The following is a 21,563-nucleotide window of genomic DNA, read 5'->3' on the forward strand; positions in this document are numbered from 1 at the left end:
CGACGAAGTCTCCGGACTTCGCGCCTTGCAGCGCAGACGTCGGCAGTCCACCAACGTGCTCTCCTGTTGGGCGATCGAATTGACTTTCTTCCCAGCGCAATATCACATACATTATGTACTATACTGCGCAGGGTCGAAACTTGCTGGTCCAACGGCGACTCTGAGAAGTTTTCCGGAAGTTCGGCTGCCCTACTCACCATTTCCTCCTTGAACAATCGCCAACGTGCATTGGAGAAGTTCCAGGACGGCACAGGAGCTATGCTCTCAACTGCGCGCGCGGTAGTTGGTTCGGCCACAACAGTAATGATGTTGTGGTCACTCAATTCCCACTCGTCCACTCTCCACTCATATGTGGCCCACATAGATGCTGCCTCATTGACGATTGTCACGTCGATATCGCTAGTAGCTCTGTGATTATCGAACGTGTACACCTCTGTTGACTGGTTTAGGGCGGCGACTCTTGCCTCCAGCATCCACTCTGACAGCAGCTCACCCCGTCTGTAGTTAGCTTGCCCCTCGGCATGACGAGAGAGTTTGCTAAGCCACATGGGGGACACTGCATTCGCGTCGAGGCCCAGGATTGCGGCCTGCAGCAGGACCGCATCCATGTAGAGGTACGGAGGTACGGTTCCAGAGGTGCATCGAACTGGCAGTATGCGGCGCAAAGGAAGATTGAGCCAAAGCTCCCTTTAACGACCAGACATACGCCATAATCCGTGGTGAGGGTCTCCACTGGCATACAGATGGCTTCCTGTTGATCTACTAGGATGGCTGCCTTCCCTCGCCGATCGGTGAAAATTCTCATTCCTTCAGGCAGCACATCCATTCCGTCCCCGCCGAGATACGGCTCCTGCACCAGCGCGAACATAGACTCCGATCTCCTGAGTCGGACTCCGAGCTCGATGGTCGCAGCTCTGCCTCGGCCACACTTCGCTTGGATGAAGCTAAACATTAATGTCTAGCTTGCACCCTTGCCAGCAACGCCCCGTATATCGGGCACACGTTCGAGAGCATGTAATGCCCCGAGGGTTGCCCTCTGTGACGGCAGTTCCGGCAGTCCACCGGGTTTTGGCACTTTGCCGCGGTGTGGCCTTGTTGCCCGCACTGGCGGCAGACATTGTCCTTCTGCCGGCATTCGCTGACCTTGTGGTCGAAACCCACGCATCTGTGGCAGGCGTATGTGCGGACCTGTGCTCGGCATCGGAATGAGAACCACTTGATGTAGACACGACCTACATCAAGCTTCGCCATCGCGCGGTCGTCTACCTCTAGCGTTACATTTACTGTGGCGCCGTCAGTTACCGACCACGCCTTGGTCACCAGGTGCACGGACTTCTTAAATTGGGACATAGTCATTTCGCTGTCGAAGTTATTTCCATGCAGCTCCTGCATGAATTCCTCAGGGCCGATAGCTGTGTCGACGTCATAGACGACGACCTTCGGCTTCTCGGCCGCATTCCGTGCCACATTTAGCCCAACTTCAGCGAACCTCTTTGATGCTACCACCTTCTGCAGCTCTCCAACTGAAGGAGTACGAATGATCGCACCACCACCTCGACGGAGCTCACGTACCTCATGTACTCTGACTCCGAGGGAGGGTGCAACCATCGTTCGCACCTTTTCCGCTATAGCTTTCCCCGATAGCGCAGGGTCGTCGCACTTCACCACCGCTGACCACGTCTCGCGAACCTTGGTGGTCCGCGGGGCAGCGATGGGTGCAATCTGTGGCATCTGGGGAGCATTGGCGGCCGTATTCTGTAACGGATTCGACGACGGCGGCGGCGGTGGCGGCATAGCGAGCCGCGTCTCCAGTTCTCCACACCGGAGCATTAACGCCAGCACCAGCTCATCGTAGCGGCTGATAGCATACGAGAGCTCTTCCGTGTCCACTTCTCCTAGGCTGCGGAAGCTGCTTCTCACCATGCGCTGGGTGGCCGACAGCTCTGCCATCATGGCTGCTTGCCCAGCACGGGCGGCAGCGGTAGCGGCAGTGGCAGTGGTGGCAACAATTTTAGCAGCAGTGGAAACGGCGGAGGCAGCAGTGTGGTCGGCAGCAGGGGCAGCAGTAGGATCAACAGCGGTGGCAGCAGCGTGGGGGGGGCAGCATCGATGGCAGCGTTTGCCGTAGCCGCCCGGGCGTCCTCCAGCGACGAAAACGCCTCCTCAAGTACACCAACGGGTTCTGGCAATCCATTCGATGCCAGGGCAACCAATTTCGCCTGCGTCGGAGCCGAGCTCTTAGAGGCCAGATGGCTTCTGCGCCTGCCTCGTCTGGATTTCCTCGAGGCACTACTTCCGCTCAAGGCACTCGCGCTGCTGTCGCTCTCCATCGGCATAACTCCGATGGTGGCTCCTCCTACCGTCGACGCCAGCAACCGTATGCTCGTTTGCTCAGTGACAAAAGGTAGATGCTCTAGAGCTCCACCTATCGGTAGCGTCTGGTAGCACTAAAACTGTCCCTATACACAAACCCTAGCAGTGACTGCCACCAATAAGCTTTTTGACAGCTGCTCAAAAAAAGCTTACTCGAAAAAACTTACTCGTAAGCTCGCCTCGCAGCACGTGCGGAGTGGAAAATTTCCAATAGTTTATTGTTAATAATTTCCAAACCGCTTGTTTTTAACACTCGACAATTTTCACTCGACTTCCGCGGAGCACTAAATCACCGATTTAATTACTTTCCAAACAAGGAAAACTTAGTTATTCGCAATCTGTACACGAGCGCAACGAAAACACGTCCGTCGTTAATCCATTCATGCGCGTCACTAATTAGATGACGAGGCATAAGAGAGTCATAGTTACTCCCGCCGCTGACCCGCGCTTACTTGAATTTCTTCACTTTGACATTCAGAGCACTGGGCAGAAATCACATTGTGTCAACACCCGCTAGGGCCATCACAATGCTTTGTTTTAATTAGACAGTCGGATTCCCCAAGTCCGTGCCAGTTCTGAATTGATTGTTAATTGATAATCGTTATAATTGATAAGAACTAATTGGTTTAACCCAAATAGTATTCTTAAAAATTTTAGCAAGAAAGTTCCACAATTGGCTACGTAACTAAACTATCCGGGGAACAAGTAACTAACATAAATGCTAGAAAACTCTTCCGATATCTCTCGACGGCTTCTTTATGGTCGTTCCTGTTGCCAGGATGAGCACGAGGCCCATATTTAATAACAAACGGATACTCAACAGGTTACGGAATTGGAACCGTATTCCCTTTCGTTCAAAATTATTCAAGTGTATTATATTCGCTTTGTTTATATAGTTAGGCATTTTTGTTTTACTTGAAAATTTTCGGCTTTCGCCTTGAACTTAGGACCGACTAACTCGTGATCAACCACTGTTCACACGAAACCCTTCTCCACTTCAGTCCTCCAAGGTCTCATTCGATTATTTGCTACTACCACCAAGATCTGTACCAATGGCAGCTCCATGCAGGCTTACGCCAAACACTTCTACGCATACCATTGTACCTTCCTACTCACTAAAGTTTCAAAATTTATATCACAAGTAATATAAATCATCTACTTTAGCGGTAATGTATAGGTATACAACTTAAGCGCCATCCATTTTAAGGGCTAGTTGCTTCGGCAGGTGAGTTGTTACACACTCCTTAGCGGATTTCGACTTAGCGGGCACCGTAACATTACGTTTGGTTCATCCCACAGCGCCAGTTCTGCTTACCAAAAGTGGCCCACTGGGCACATTATATCATAACCTTGAACTTCATATCAAGAAAGTTAAGGTTCTTACCCATTTAAAGTTTGAGAATAGGTTAAGATCGTTTCGACCCTAAGGCCTCTAATCATTCGCTTTACCAGATAAGATTATTTTATATAATATTAAAATGCACCAGCTATCCTGAGGGAAACTTCGGAAGGAACCAGCTACTAGATGGTTCGATTGGTCTTTCGCCCCTATACCCAATTCTGACAATCGATTTGCACGTCAGAACTGTTTCGGTCTTCCATCAGGGTTTCCCCTGACATCAACCTGATCAAGTATAGTTCACCATCTTTCGGGTCACAGCATATATGCTCAAGGTACGTTCCAGTTAGAGGCATAAATAATATAAATATACATTATACATAACTATATAGAACGCCCCGGGATTGTGTTAATTAGCTATAAATAGCTAAAAAACTAATCCCATTATTAGTCAAGTTAATTACGCTATTAGGTTTACATCCCAATAACTTGCACATATGTTAGACTCCTTAGTCCGTGTTTCAAGACGGGTCCCGAAGGTATCCTGAATCTTTCGCATTGTTAATCATACAAGAGCATATAATAAACACAAAAATCAATGATAATTATATATATATATAATTATATAATTCCGAAAAATTAACGCTCTGTAATAATATAAATCTATCAGCACTTTATCAAATTAATAACATTTATTCTGTGTTAAAATGCAAGCAATTTAATTGGAATAAACTATAAGTTATATTTTATGATAAATTTGGGATATGCTAATAGATTACAATGTCCTTATATGGAAAAAATGCACATTATTCTTAATAATATTATTTAAATATTACAATTTTAATGATGAATTTTCCATAACGGATATTCAGGTTCATCGGGCTTAACCTCTAAGCAGTTTCACGTACTGTTTAACTCTCTATTCAGAGTTCTTTTCAACTTTCCCTCACGGTACTTGTTTACTATCGGTCTCATGGTTATATTTAGTTTTAGATGGAGTTTACCACCCACTTAGTGCTGCACTATCAAGCAACACGACTCTTTGGAAACATCATCTAGTAATCATTAACGTTATACGGGCCTGGCACCCTCTATGGGTAAATGGCCTCATTTAAGAAGGACTTAAATCACTAATTTCTCATACTAGAATATTGACGCTCCATACACTGCATCTCACATTTGCCATGTAGACAAAGTGACTTAGTGCTGAACTGTTTTCTTTTCGCTCGCCGCTACTAAGAAAATCCTTGTTAGTTTCTTTTCCTCCCCTAATTAATATGCTTAAATTCAGGGGGTAGTCCCATATGAGTTGAGGTTGTATATATAACTATATTTTGCCATAAATTCTTTATATATAAATGATAAAACAATCAATTAAATTCGTTTTAAATAGTTCCAATAGTTCTTGTAAGCAAAGTTATTTTTTATCCATTTAACGAACCAACGAAGAATAATAACAAAACCAAGATTTTTCTTTTTCCGAATCATTAATAAGAGACAATTCTAGATGAAAAATATTTCAATTTTTTATGCTAGACATTTCTCAGTATTAATTGATTGAAAAAGAAAATATTTCTCTTCGTTTTTCACATTCAAATGTGAGATAATGTTTTTCATTTCTTTTTTAATATTATGAATAAAATCATTATTTAATCCAATAATATACCATATGCTTATAAAAAATTTATAAACAACTTAATTAGCATAGTCTTACAACCCTCAACCATATGTAGTCCAAGCAGCACTATAAAATTAATTAAAGTACATAACAGCATGGACTGCGATATGCGTTCAAAATGTCGATGTTCATGTGTCCTGCAGTTCACATGATGACGCACAGTTTGCTGCGTTCTTCATCGACCCATGAGACGAGTGATCCACCGCTTAGAGTTTTATAATTCATTTTTATATAATATCAATATTGTTTTTATTGAAAGAAATTAAAAATACACCATTTTACTGGCATATATCAATTCCTTCAATAAATTTATTTTTATACCTAAAAATAAATGTTGCGATATGTCTTAGTTTCATATAAGCATTATGTATCATAATAATCTGGTTATGGTTTGCTATTTTGGGTGACACATACTGCAAAATTTATATAAAACATTAACCTGATGGATGACAGGTACAAACATTGTATATTTTAGGTTGTTGCATTAGCCAACGTATGCTCATAACATAGATGAACAATACATATTCGCAACGCGTGTATATTATGGTCCATATACACACACACTTATTTTGATTACCACATTCAAAATTATTTTAATTTTAATTCGACTTCTACTTTCAAATTTTGTTCAGTTTCTTCGATTTCCATTTTCGAGAATTTGTTTTTATAGGAAACGCCATTGTTGTAGTAGGTACTGCCACAAATACGCACAACAACATTAATAATGTTAAAGTCTTTTTATGAGGTTGCCAAGCCCCACATATAAAATAAAAGCCATCTTCATTTTATTTTGACTTTAACTTTTGATTCCGTGGAATCATTTTGTAATATTTTTATTTTGGTAAATTGTATATATTTGTATTATAACAAATGTTTATTAACGATAAGGATATTATACAATAATGATCCTTAACCTTGTTACGACTTTTACTTCCTCTAAATAATCAAGTTCGGTCAACTTTTGCGAAACAACCGTAACACGCAAGGCGTCACAGTGATCACGTCCGGAGACCTCACTAAATAATTCAATCGGTAGTAGCGACGGGCGGTGTGTACAAAGGGCAGGGACGTAATCAATGCGAGTTAATGACTCACACTTACTGGGAATTCGAAGTTCATGTGAACAGTTTCAGTGCACAATCCCAAGCATGAAAGTGGTTCAGCGGCTTACCCGGACCTCTCGGTCTAGGAAATACACGTTGATACTTTCATTGTAGCGCGCATGCAGCCCAGGACATCTAAGGGCATCACAGACCTGTTATTGCTCAATCTCATTATTGCTAGACGCAATTTGTCCATTTAAGAAGCTAGTGTCCTTATAATGGGACAAACCAACAGGTACGGCTCCACTTACATAAACACATTCAAACACAATAAACATTTTACTGCCACCATGAATGAAGGCTACATAAGCTTCAGCACCATAATCCTGAAGATATCTATTTAATATATTTGAGTCTCGTTCGTTATCGGAATTAACCAGACAAATCACTCCACGAACTAAGAACGGCCATGCACCACCACCCATAGATTCGAGAAAGAGCTATCAATCTGTCTTACACACTTATGTTCGGACCTGGTAAGTTTTCCCGTGTTGAGTCAAATTAAGCCTGAGGCTCCACTCCTGGTGGTGCCCTTCCGTTAATTCCTTTAAGTTTCAGCTTTGCAACCATACTTCCCCCGGAGCCCAAAAGCTTTGGTTTCCCGGGAAGCGACTGAGAGAGCCATAAAAGTAGCTACACCCAATTGCTAGCTGGCATCGTTTATGGTTAGAACTAGGGCGGTATCTGATCGCCTTCGAACTTTCGTTCTTGATTAATGAAAACATCTATGGCAAATGCTTTCGCTTAAGTTAGTCTTACGACGGTCCAAGAATTTCACCTCTCGCGTCGTAATACTAATGCCCCCAAACTGCTTCTATTAATCATTACCTCTTGATCTGAAAACCAATGAAAGCAGAACAGAGGTCTTATTTCATTATCCCATGCACAGAATATTCAGGCATTTGAAGCCTGCTTTAAGCACTCTAATTTGTTCAAAGCAATAGTACCGGCCCACAATAACACTCGTTTAAGAGCACTAGTGCAGGTTTTTAAATAGGAGGAACATATGAAAAAATACAAGTATTTAATCACATATAAGAACTCCACCGGTAATACGCTTACATACATAAAGGTATAGTACTAACCACAATTGTAAGTTGTACTACCCGTATGAAGCACAAGTTCAACTACGAACGTTTTAACCGCAACAACTTTAATATACGCTATTGGAGCTGGAATTACCGCGGCTGCTGGCACCAGACTTGCCCTCCAATTGGTCCTTGTTAAAGGATTTAAAGTGTACTCATTCCAATTACAGGCCCTCGGATATGAGTCCTGTATTGTTATTTTTCGTCACTACCTCCCCGAGCTGGGAGTGGGTAATTTACGCGCCTGCTGCCTTCCTTAGATGTGGTAGCCGTTTCTCAGGCTCCCTCTCCGGAATCGAACCCTGATTCCCCGTTACCCGTTGCAACCATGGTAGTCCTAGATACTACCATCAAAAGTTGATAGGGCAGACATTTGAAAGATCTGTCGTCGGTACAAGACCATACGATCTGCATGTTATCTAGAGTTCAACCAATATAACGATCTTGCGATCGCTTGGTTTTAGCCTAATAAAAGCACATGTCCCATAAGGTTCATGTTTTAATTGCATGTATTAGCTCTAGAATTACCACAGTTATCCAAGTAACTGTTAACGATCTAAGGAACCATAACTGATATAATGAGCCTTTTGCGGTTTCACTTTTAATTCGTGTGTACTTAGACATGCATGGCTTAATCTTTGAGACAAGCATATAACTACTGGCAGGATCAACCAGAATAATGTTTTTCCTTCATATTCCATTCATATATTTTGAATCGAAATAAGCAATATAATAGATATATAGATATATAGATTTTTCACTTTATATAATTCCATGATTTTTATTATATTGAATAAAATTCAATATTTCGCCTTTGGGTAAAATTTTAAATATATAAGTAAAAAATCCATTCGATTACGGCCATTTTTATATAGCATTCGTAATCCATATTTTCATTTTTAATTTATACTTGTTTTACCAATATAACAAGAATTTCATCTAATTATTGTAATATATATATTTCTATAATTTTATCTTTTTATACATATGTCGCAGCGTTGGCATTTTCTTGCTCCTGATCTTCCATATTAGCAAATAAACCTTTCGAGTGAAGCGAATTCCAACCGGCGTGCGCGACCGTCTGTATGCAACTGATCGTATTTTCTACGCATCGATCTATCCTTTACACACCCTAGCTGGACTACACTTGGCGACAGCGCGACAACGCTGTCGCCTCACTCGTAACGGTACTTTGGCGCCAGTCATATTCTACGTTGTAGTCAAATTCTAAGAATGTCCTCACAATATACCAAACTCATTGCGAAGCTGCGTCTTGCAAGCACAGTGGTCAAACCATGCTAATAATATGACAGACACGTACAGTGGTCAAAATACATTCGTAATGCGACACATACATATTTCGTTATAAAATATCATTTTATTTCCAACATACATAATTATTGTATCCACACATGTACAATTTTTGTTTAACCAATATAAATATTAAGTTAAATCATTTGCATTTTGAAGATAAATTTAAAATTGATCTCTTTTCATATATATCTCTGGTAATATATAACATAAAACCAAGCGCATATGATAATATTTCCACATTTAATATATAAATTTATATTTCTTTCATAAGAATCCATATTTGTATTATACCGTAACGATATAATAATCCAACTATACGGCAGGTAATAAATTAATATTTGCCTGCCTCCAAAAATTAACGATAATATATGGAAACGATTTGTTATTCTATATATAATAGAAACTTGACTTTTGTTTCAACGATATTATCTATAAAGCGTATATTCCTATTATCCGCGGAGCCAAGTCCCGTGTTCTATAGAACTGAGAAACAAATTTGTACGGATAATAATATACTTTATTGTATGTAACCAATATAAACATAATCCGAAATAAGTATTTCGAATAATGCGGGAGGTCGGCAACCACTGCCTACCTATAGTAGTTTTTGAATAAGTATTTCGAATAATGCGGGAGGTCGGCAACCACTGCCTACCTATAGTACTACCTATGAACCCGCTGTCCTCAAAGCGGGTATTTTCAATTCCGTTTGCCACCCAACATACGGGCTATTCTCTTATATATTAAGAGATTATAGGAACATTTCATTTTTTTTCCATTATTCATATATAATATGATTATTTTTTCCCTTATACATATAAGTAGTTTTTGAACCCTCTGTCGTAATTCCGGTCGTTTACACTACTATACCCTCTCACTATAATGGCTTTTCTCTATAATACTAAGAGAATGTGGGATATTTTCAGCATTTTTTCCCTTATACATATAATAATTAATCATTTTCATATGTATATTATTTAATTTACTCATATTATTGCCAAAATCATATAAATACATAAGTTTTGAACAATATCAGAGGTCAGCAACGGTCTTTCCTCTATATTACTAAGATAATATGGGAATATTTCAGCATTTCTTCCCTTATACATTTATACATATAATAATTAATCATTTTCATATGTATATTATTTAATTTACTCATATAATTGCCAAAATCATATAAATACATAAGTTTTGAACAATATCAGAGGTCAGCAACGGTCTTTCCTCTATAATACTAAGATAATGTGGGAATATTTCAGCATTTTTACCCCTATACATATAATAATTAATCATTTTCATATGTATATTATTTAATTTACTCATATAATTGCCAAAATCATATAAATACATAAGTTTTGAACAATATCAGAGGTCAGCAACGGTCTTTCCTCTATAATACTAAGATAATATGGGAATATTTCAGCATTTTTCCCCTTATACATTTATACATATAATAATTAATCATTTTTATATGTATATTATTTAATTTACTCATATAATTGCCAAAATCATATAAATACATAAGTTTTGAACAATATCAGAGGTCAGCAACGGTCTTTCCTCTATAATACTAAGATAATATGGGAATATTTCAGCATTTTTTCCCTTATACATTTATACATATAATAATTAATCATTTTATATGTATATTATTTAATTTACTCATATAATTGCCAAAATCATATAAATACATAAGTTTTGAACAATATCAGAGGTCGGCAACGGTCTTTCCTCTATAATACTAAGATAATATGGGAATATTTCAGCATTTTTTCCCTTATACATATAATAATTAATCATTTTCATATGTATATTATTTAATTTACTCGTATAATTGCCAAAATCCTATGAAGACATAAGAGAATACAATATGAGAGGTCGGCGCAACCATAATATAGTAGTTGATGACGAGGTGTTTGGCAACTTAACACAATTCTTTAAAAAGTCTTTATATTAATTATATGATAGGGACAATATCATATGCGTCACTAAATTGATGACGAGGTGTTTGGCAACGTGACACAATTCATTAAAGTCTTTATATTAATTATATGATAGGGACAATATCATATGCGTCACTAAATTGATGACGAGGTGTTTGGCAACTTGACACAATTCATTAAAGTCTTTATATTAATTATATGATAGGGACAATATCATATGCGTCACTAAATTGATGACGAGGTATTTGGCAACGTGATAGAATTCTTTAAAGTCTTTATATCAAAAATTATATGATAGGGACAATATCATATGCGTCACTAAATTGATGACGAGGTATTTGGCAACTTGATATAATTCTTTAAAGTCTTTATATCAAAAATTATATGATAGGGACAATATCATATGCGTCACTAAATTGATGACGAGGTATTTGGCAACTTGATACAATTCTTTAAAGTTTTATATCAAAAATTATATGATAGGGACAATATCATATGCGTCACTAAATTGATGACGAGGTTTTGGCAACTTGATACAATTCTTTAAAGTTTTTATATCAAAAATTATATGATAGGGACAATATCATATGCGTCACTAAATTGATGACGAGGTGTTTGGCAACTTGATACAATTCTTTAAAGTTTTTATATCAAAAATTATATGATAGGGACAATATCATATGCGTCACTAAATTGATGACGAGGTATTTGGCAACTTGATATAATTCTTTAAAGTCTTTATATCAAAAATTATATGATAGGGACAATATCATATGCGTCACTAAATTGATGACGAGGTGTTTGGCAACTTGACACAATTCATTAAAGTCTTTATATTAATTATATGATAGGGACAATATCATATGCGTCACTAAATTGATGACGAGGTATTTGGCAACTTGATACAATTCTTTAAAGTCTTTATATCAAAAATTATATGATAGGGACAATATCATATGCGTCACTAAATTGATCAGTCGCGATCGAACACTCAACGAGTGCAGACGTGCCTGCGGACCGCAAGCAAGAAATTGTTTCGCTTTTTTCGTGTTTCTTTACCTCCGTTATTCGCATACCGGTCACCGCGTCGCGAGATATCGCCGCGCGCTCTGATTGGTTCAGCTCGCGTGGCTAACGGACTCGCACCAACACTAACGCACACTCGAGCGTGCGTGTTATCTGGTTGTTTACATCAAGCGCATAGTTAAGCAACTTTAACACAGCAGCAGCCACGTGCAGTGGTTGGTTCTCCGACCAACTGTACCCAGCTCCCCCCCCCTTCTACCCATCACCCTACACCATGGATTGGCAGGCCCCCCCGCGTGTCATCAAGCCAGGCAAATCTACGCCCTGCAAGAAGGCCCTCAGAGCAAGGGAGCCCAGCACTAGCAGGGACTCCAGCACCTCGCATTCGGAGCCCGGTGAGGTCAAGCGCAAGCCCCAAATGGACGTCACGCCCAGCACCAGCGCAGCTTCGCGTCGTAGGTTAGCAAACAACCAGTTTGCCATCCTCTCGAGCGATGAGGAAGACAATGACGACGACGACCAAGCCGCCTCAGACGAAGAACCTGTACCCGCTGCCAACAAAACCCCGGACAAACCCAAGCCTCCCCGAGGACTTTCAAGCCACCCCCGATATTCATCCCGGACGTGACCAACATTTCTGCTCTGATCAAGATGATTACGACTCTCGTGGGTCCCAGCAAAGACTTCACATACAAATCGGAACGCAACAACGTGCGTGTAATGATGCCTGACAAGGAGTCTTACTCCGAGCTTCGTAGGCACCTGGTTTCCCAGAACAAAAGGCATCGCACGTTCCAGCCCAAAGATGAGAGGGCATACAGAGTCGTAATCAAGGGATTACACCACACCGCCGATCGTGACGAGATTCAAGAGGAACTTGAAGGACTAGGGCATAAGGTCAGAGACCTGCATAATCCTATTGGTAGGAAAACCAAGGAGCCACTCGGGTTATTTTTCGCCAACATGGAACCCGCCAATAACAACAAGGAGGTCTACCAAATCAGGAGACTGTGCAGGTCGGTCGTCACCATCGAGCCTCCCCGTAAATTCAACGACGTGCCTCAGTGCTTTAGATGCCAAGGGTTTGGACATACCCAGCGCTACTGCTTCCTCGAGCACCGATGCGTGAAATGTGGTGGCCAACACGACTCCAGGACTTGCACTAAGAAGGAGGATGAGAAGGCATGCTGCCTTCACTGCCAAGCTGACCACCCCGCTTCATACAGAGGATGCCCTGCCTACAAGAAGGCCAAGGCACAGCAAGCCCCTAAACCCAGACCGGCCACACCCACCAGCAAGCCCAGCACCATCCAGATCCCAAACATCTCCAACATGAGCTATAAAGACGCGCTCAAGGCTACTCATGTACCACAGCAATCCGATCCCAACCAAAACCGCCAAACCCCACCTGAAGCTCCGCAATCCAATAACCTGGAACAAATCTTTGCCCGTTTTCAAGGACTGGTTGAAAGTATGATGGAGAAAATGTTCTCCCAAATGACGCAGCTTATTGCTTCCATCCTCAATGCCAAATCATGGAAATAAGCCTGAACATAGTCATTTGGAATGCTAACGGCCTGCAGAGGAGCAGAGCCGAGGTAGAATACCTTATAAAAACGGAAGCGATTGACATACTCCTTGTATCCGAAACCCATTTTTGTCCACGATCCCACTAAAACATCAGCGGCTATGATGTCTTACTCGCCAACCATCCATCTGGCAGAGCGCGCGGAGGAGCAGCCATGCTCATCAGGAGTGGTATTCAGTACACGGAGCTACCTGCGTTCCAGGAGGAATGGGCCCAGTGTGCCCTGGCTCGAATCTCCAGCCTTCAGGGGGACATCACCATTGGAGCGGTCTACTTCCCCCCCAGACACTCAGTCACCGAGACTCGCTTACAAGAGCTTTTCGAGTCCTTTGGTCCTCACTTCATAGCAGCCGGTGACTTTAACGCCAAACACTCTTGGTGGGGGTCCCGCTCCATCAACCCCAAAGGCAGAACGCTCCACAAGTTCGTGCAGAGCAGAAGACTGAATTGCCACTCCACTGGTGAGCCAACCCACTGGCCTACTAACCCTGCTTTGTCTCCCGACCTCTTGGATTTTGCCATCTCCAAAGGCATAGGACAAGCCACACTCTCATGCACCACATACAACAAGCTGCTATCCGACCACAGTGCAATAAGAATGCTCCTCAATATCCCCGTCCTAAAAAAAGACCTGCCCAGAAGACTCACCGGGAAGCATACCGACTCCTCCAAATTTACCTTCTGGATGCTATCCTCCCTGGACCTGGATCCTCCTCTTTCCTCCCCAAGAGACATTGATGCGGCGATTAATACACTCACTGAGGTGATGCACAATGCGGCTAAGTTCGCCAACCCTCCTCCTCCAACTACCCCGAGAACACCTGAGCGAGATCTCCACCTTTGGTCTCCAGAGATTGCGGCCTTCGTGGTGGAGAAGAGGCGCCTCAGACGTATTTGGTTCTCCTCGCGCAACCCAAGGGATAAAGCGGCACTCAACAGAGCCAGCAAGGAGCTTAAGGTCAAGCTTTGCACACTACGGCAGGACTCATTCAATCGATTCCTTGAAGAGCTGGAACCTGGTGACCCGCAACACAATCTGTGGCATGTCACGCGCCACATCAGGAGGCCTGCAAAAAAGGCGTCGCCAGTGCGCAAAGCGGATGGCTCTTGGTGCCGTTCCGATGACGAAAGAGCAGAAGCATTCCCAGATCACCTCCAGAACGCATTCACCCCATTCAACAGATGCACTGGTGAAGAGCGTGCTGCCACCACCAGGTTCCTTGAGAGTCCATCTCCACCCAGCTTGCCGATAGAGCCCGTCACCCCTGAAGAGGTTGCGCAGGAGATCGCCTCCCTAAAGGCCAGCAATGGATCGTATCGACGCCACTTCCCTCAAAATTATGCCTCCTCCTTGCTCCCAGATGTTGGCTAACATCTTCAACAGCTGCTTCTCACTAGGGTACTTCCCGAGATCATGGAAACGTGCAGAAGTCATCCTCATCCTTAAACCCGGAAAACCTGAAGCCAATCTTGCCTCATATAGACCGATTAGTTTGCTGGCAATACTCTCCAAAATACTCGAAAGAGTATTTCTGCGCAGAGTGTTGCCAGTACTGGACGAGGCTGGTTTGATCCCGGATCACCAGTTTGGATTCAGGCGATCTCATGGAACACCCGAACAATGCCACCGGCTCGTATCAAGAATCCTCGATGCATTCGAGAAGAAAAGATACTGTTCGGCCGTCTTCCTCGATGTCAAGCAGGCGTTTGACAGAGTGTGGCATTCCGGTCTCCTCCACAAACTTAAGTCCCACCTTCCCAGTTCCCACTACGCTCTACTCAAATCTTACACCGAAGGAAGAGAATTCCAAGTGCGTTGCGGATCCTCATCCAGCACGCCAAGGCCCATAAGAGCCGGAGTACCTCAAGGCAGCGTCCTTGGTCCCATCCTCTACACCCTCTTCACAGCAGACCTTCCTATAATACCCTCCCGTCACCTCACAATAGCCACCTATGCCGACGACACCGCGTTCCTCGCCACCGCTACTAATCCAGATGGAGCTTCAGCCATCATCCAGAGGCAACTGGATGCTTTGAATCCATGGCTAAAACGATGGAATATTGCGGTTAACGCCGAAAAATCCTCCCATACAACATTTTCCCTGCGCAGAGGAGAATGCCCTCCGGTCACTCTTGACGGCGACACGATCCCCACTACCAGCACCTCCAAATACCTAGGGCTTACACTGGATAGAAGGCTGACATGGGGCCCTCACATTGATAGGAAGCGTACCCAGGCCAACATACGCCTTAAGCAACTCCACTGGCTTGTTGGGAAAAGTTCCAAGCTGAGGGACAAAACGAAGCTGCTTGTCTACAAGACTATTCTCAAGCCAATATGGACTTATGGAATCCAGCTGTGGGGCACCACAAGTGCTTCACACAGAAGAAAGATCCAGCAATTCCAGAACCGATGCTTGAGAATAGTCTCCAACGCCCATCCCTATCACGAGAATACTGCCATCCACGAGGAGCTCGGAATTCCCTGGGTGGAAGATGAGATCTACCGACTCAGTGAGAGATACGCCAGAAGACTGGAGAAATCACCCCAACCACCTGGCCATCAATCTGTTAGACAACAGCCAATCCACAAGACGTCTGCAGAGAACGCACCCGCTTGACCTCACGCAACATTAATGTAAATTTGTAACCCCTACCCAAGTACATTTAAGTACTCCCCGTATGTCAATGTTCCCCCACATAAAATTTAATTATTGTCCATTAGGACAGATTTTAAATAAATAAAACAGATACAAAAAAAAAAAAGAAAAAAAAATTCATTAAGTCTTTATATAATATATGATAGACAAATAATATAATGCGTCACAAATTGATGACGAGGTAGTTTGGCAACTGTGACTACAAATTCTTTAAAGCTTATCTATATTCAAAAATTATATGATAGGAGACAATATCATATGCGTCACTAAATTGATGACGAGGTGTTTGGCAACGTTGACACAAATTCATTAAAGTCTTTATATTAATTATATGATAGAGACAATATCATATGCGTCACTAAATTGATCAAGTCGCGATCGAACACTCGACGAGTGCAGACGTGCCTGCGGATCGACAGCAAATTGTTAGCAAATTGTTCACAGTTGTAAGTCCCGTTACTTGTGCCCAGCCACTTCGCGTCGCGTGATCTTGTCGCGCGTTTTGATTGGCCCAGCCAACGTACCTAACGGTAGTTCGCACTAACACCAATCGCACACCCGAGTGTGCGTGTTATCAGCGCAAAAAACCCAGTGCTCGAAGCAGCGGTATAATTGCAAAGCAGCAGCCACGTGCTGCCTGGCTCACCGGCTTACGGTGCCCAGCTTCCCCCCCCCCCCCCCCCTCCCCACTCCTTATCAACTTTGGAGAAGATGGACTGGCAGGCCCCCCCGCGCACCCACAAGCTTGGAACAACACCACGCAAAAAGGCTCTGAGAACACGCAAGAGCAGCTCCAGCAGCGAGGGAAGCACCTCGCATACAGAGCCGGGCGAGATAAAGCGAAAACCGGCAAAGAAAGCACAGGGAGAGGAGCTGGAAGATAAGCCAAGCACTAGCGCAGCTCTGCGCAAGAAGCTCGCCAACAACGCCTTCGCTTTACTCTCGACCGAAGAAGACGAGTACGACCAAGAGAGCTCTGATGACGAACCCGGACCTAAAGACGATTCCAAGCCCAAGACCCCCGAGAAACCAAGCCCACCCCGAAGACCATCAAGCCACCTCCGATTTTTATCCCCGATGTGACCAACATCTCGGCACTCGTCAAGATGATCACGACTCTTGTAGGCCCGAAGAACAATTTTACCTACAAGACCGTGAATGGCAACAACGTACGTGTCATGATGCCGGACAAAGAGTCCTATACAGCTCTGCGTCTCCAACTTGTGGCCCAAAACAAGAGGCATCGGACTTTCCAGCCGAAAGATGAACGTGCATACAAGGTTGTCATCAAAGGACTCCACCACTCCACCGATCGTGAGGAAATCATTGAAGACCTTCGCAGACAAGGGCACGCTGTTAGAGATCTGCACAATCCCATTGGCAGAAGAACTAAAGAACCGCTGGGAATATTCTTCGCCAACCTGGAGCCTTCCAGCAACAACAAAGACGTCTACCAAGTCAAGCGGATCTGCAGGTCGGTAGTAACCATTGAACCGCCGCAGAAGTTCAACGACGTGCCTCAATGCTTCAGGTGCCAAGGATTCGGTCATACACAGCGTTACTGCTTCCTGGAATACCGATGTGTAAAGTGTGGAGGCCCTCACGAATCGAGGGCATGTGAGAAGAGGAGGACGACAAAGCGTGCTGCTTCCACTGCCAGGCGGACCATCCTGCGTCTTTCAAGGGATGCCCTGCATACAAAAGGGCCAAAGCACTCGCTGCTCCGAAAACAAGGCCCGTCGCTAATGCTAACAAGGCGCCGCCCGTGGCATCACCAAACGTCACCTCTGGCAGGAGCTACCGAGACGCCCTCAACGGAGTGCACGCAGCACCGCAGAATCCCACAACCCCAGTCCAAACCCAAACAGAAACCCCACACTCCGGTCAGATAGAAGCGATGTTCGCTCGCATGGAAGGAATGATGGAAAGGATGATGGAGCGCATGTTCACCCAGATGACACAGCTGGTGGCCACCATTCTCAACAGCAAGTCATGCAACTAAAGCTCCACCTAGTCGTCTGGAATGCGAACGGCCTGCAGAACAGCAAGGCCATAGTCGAGCACCATCTGAAGACCCACCAGATCGATATCCTACTCGTAGCCGAAACCCACTTCTCCCCCAGATCCCACTTTAATATCAGCGGATATGACCTCATCCATGCAGACCATCCTTCTGGCAGAGCACGCGGTGGAGCAGCCATCCTCATCAGGAGCGGTATTCAATACCTAGAGCTGCCCGCGTTTCAGCAAGACTGGGCACAATGTCCTGTCATCAGGATTGTCAGCCCGCAAGGAGATTTAGACATTGGAGCGGTCTACTTTCCCCCCAGATACCGCATAACAGCATCTCACCTCAGTGAGTTCTTCGAGCATTTTGGGCCCCGCTTCATAGCAGCTGGAGATTATAACGCCAAACATTCTTGGTGGGGATCGCGCGCCAACAACCCCAAAGGGAAAACTCTGTTTGGGTACCTGCAACGCCACCGACTGGACTGCCACTCCACTGGCGAGCCCACTCACTGGCCAACGAATCCCCTCAAGACTCCAGACCTACTGGACTTTGCTGTGTCGAAAGGCATAGGGCATGCGAAGATCAGCTGCACAACAAATGCTGATCTCCTGTCAGACCACTGTGCAATAAACGTGCTAATCAACACGCCAGTCCTCAGGAAAACCCCGCTCAGAAGGCTCACTGGAAAATATACCGACGCCGCCAAGTTCGCGTCCTGGATGCTCTCCACCGTCAATCCGAACCCCATCCTCAACACACCCAGGAACATTGATGAAGCTATCGGGAATCTCACCAGGCAGATGCAAAACGCTGCGGAATTCGCAAGCCCACCGCCACCAAAGACTGCGAGAACACCTAGCAGGGACCTCCACCTCTGGTCCCCGGAAATTGCGGCACTCGTGACTGAGAAGAGGCGTCTCAGGAGAGTTTGGTTCTTGACGCGCAATCCAAGAGACAAAACAGCGCTCAATCACGCCACAAAGGAGTTGAAGGACAAGATCTCCAGCCTACGCCAGGACTCCTTCCTCAGATTCCTCGAGGAACTCTCTCCCGGGGACCCAGACCACAATCTGTGGAACGTCACCCGCCACATTAAACGACCAGCCAAAAAGGTTTCCGCAGTGCGCAAAGCAGATGGATCCTGGTGCCGTTCGGATGCTGAAAGAGCAGAAGCTTTCGCCGAACACCTTTACAACGCCTTCTCTCCGTTCGACTGCTGCACTGCCGAAGAACATGCTGAAACAGCCCGGTTTCTCAATAGCCCAAGCTCTCCCGGTCCCCCGTTGGAACCAGTCGACCCTGAGGAAGTTGCGCAGGAGATTGCTCTACTGAAGAACAACAAATCTCCAGGCCTGGATCGTATAGATGCGGCGGCCCTAAAAATGCTCCCATTCCGCTGCACACAAATGCTGGCCAGCATTTACAACAGCTGCTTCCGGCTAGGGTACTTCCCGGAAGAGTGGAAAAGAGCAGAGGTTATTGTCCTCCTCAAGCCTGGTAAGCCTGAAGCCAATCTCGCCTCCTATCGTCCGATTAGTTTGCTGGCAATCCTCTCCAAAATACTCGAAAGAGTATTTTTGCGCAGAGTATTGCCAGTACTGGATGAGGCTGGTTTGATCCCCGATCACCAGTTTGGCTTCAGGCGCTCCCACGGAACACCAGAGCAATGCCACCGGCTAGTCGAACGGATCCTCGAGGCATTCGAGCAAAAGAAATACTGCTGCGCTGTAATGCTCGACGTGAAGCAGGCATTCGACAGAGTTTGGCATCCTGGACTCCTCCATAAACTCAAATCCTACCTCCCAAGCCCCCATTTTACCCTCCTCAAATCCTACACTGAGGGAAGAGCATTCCAAGTCAGATGCGGAAGTGCAATAAGCCTACCCAGACTGATCAGAGCTGGAGTTCCGCAAGGCAGTGTGCTCGGACCAATACTGTACACCCTTTACACCGCAGACCTTCCCATAATCCCCTCCAGGAACCTAACTATAGCGACTTATGCAGATGACACGGCTTTCCTCGCCTCCTCATCCGACCCACGAGAAGCCTCCGAAACAATCCAAAGGCAAATGGACGCGCTACATCCCTGGCTCAGCAGGTGGAACATCGTAGTGAACGCGGAAAAATCTACCCAAACAACATTTGCACTAAGGAGAGGAGACTGCCCACCGGTCACGCTAAACGGAGTCATCATTCCCAACGCACCCGCACCCAAGTACCTAGGACTTACCCTGGACCGCAGGCTCACTTGGCGTCCCCACATCGTCAGCAAACGCATACAGGCCGATGCGCGTCTGAGGCAGATGCATTGGCTTATTGGGAGAGGGTCCAAGCTAAGGCAGAACCACAAAATCCTGGTGTACAAGGCAATTCTCAAGCCCATCTGGACCTACGGGATACAGCTATGGGGCACGGCAAGCCACACGAATCGCCTGCGTATACAGCGGTTCCAGAATAGGTGCTTGAGAATTGCCTGTAATGCGCATCCCTACCACGAGAATGTCGCCATACATAGGGAACTTGGAATCCCACAAGTCGCTGATGAAATCTCCAGGCTCAGCGAGAGATACCTGAAAAGGCTCGAAAACCACCCTAACCACCTCGCCACCAACCTGTTAGACAATAGCCAAACAAGCAGACGTCTCATGAGGAGACACCCTCTCGATCTTCCACAACAATAGACAACACATATAAAACCCGCCACAAATACATGTACAATAGTATCCCTTAAGCTAATGTTCCCCCGCAAAACCATTTAATTATTGTCCACTAGGACAGATTTTAAATAAATAAACGCACGCTAAAAAAAAAAAAAAAAAAAAAAAAAAAAAAAAACTAAATTGATGACGAGGTATTTGGCAACTTGATACAATTCTTTAAAGTTTTTATATCAAAATTATATGATAGGGACAATATCATATGCGTCACTAAATTGATGACGAGGTGTTTGGCAACTTGACACAATTCATTAAAGTCTTTATATTAATTATATGATAGGGACAATATCATATGCGTCACTAAATTGATGACGAGGTATTTGGCAACTTGATATAATTCTTTAAAGTCTTTATATCAAAAATTATATGATAGGGACAATATCATATGCGTCACTAAATTGATGACGAGGTGTTTGGCAACTTGACACAATTCATTAAAGTCTTTATATTAATTATATGATAGGGACAATATCATATGCGTCACTAAATTGATGACGAGGTATTTGGCAACGTGATAGAATTCTTTAAAGTCTTTATATCAAAAATTATACGATAGGGACAATATCATATGCGTCACTAAATTGATGACGAGGTATTTGGCAACTTGATATAATTCTTTAAAGTCTTTATATCAAAAATTATATGATAGGGACAATATCATATGCGTCACTAAATTGATGACGAGGTGTTTGTTTGGCTACAGGAAAAATCATTTATTTA

At 44.1% G+C, this 21,563-nt stretch overlaps 1 non-coding gene across 1 annotated transcript; it reads right to left on the reverse strand.

Annotated features, from left to right (window-relative positions):
- Window positions 1–5,425: 5,425 nt before the first annotated feature.
- LOC117149769 lies at window positions 5,426–5,604 on the reverse strand. The gene has a single exon (XR_004460505.1). It is a non-coding gene; the product is annotated as a 5.8S ribosomal RNA (ribosomal RNA).
- Between the last annotated feature and the right edge of the window lie 15,959 nt (window positions 5,605–21,563).

This window comes from Drosophila mauritiana, unplaced genomic scaffold (genome assembly GCF_004382145.1).
Source record: "Drosophila mauritiana strain mau12 unplaced genomic scaffold, ASM438214v1 U_326, whole genome shotgun sequence".
Classification (NCBI taxonomy): domain Eukaryota; kingdom Metazoa; phylum Arthropoda; class Insecta; order Diptera; family Drosophilidae; genus Drosophila; species Drosophila mauritiana.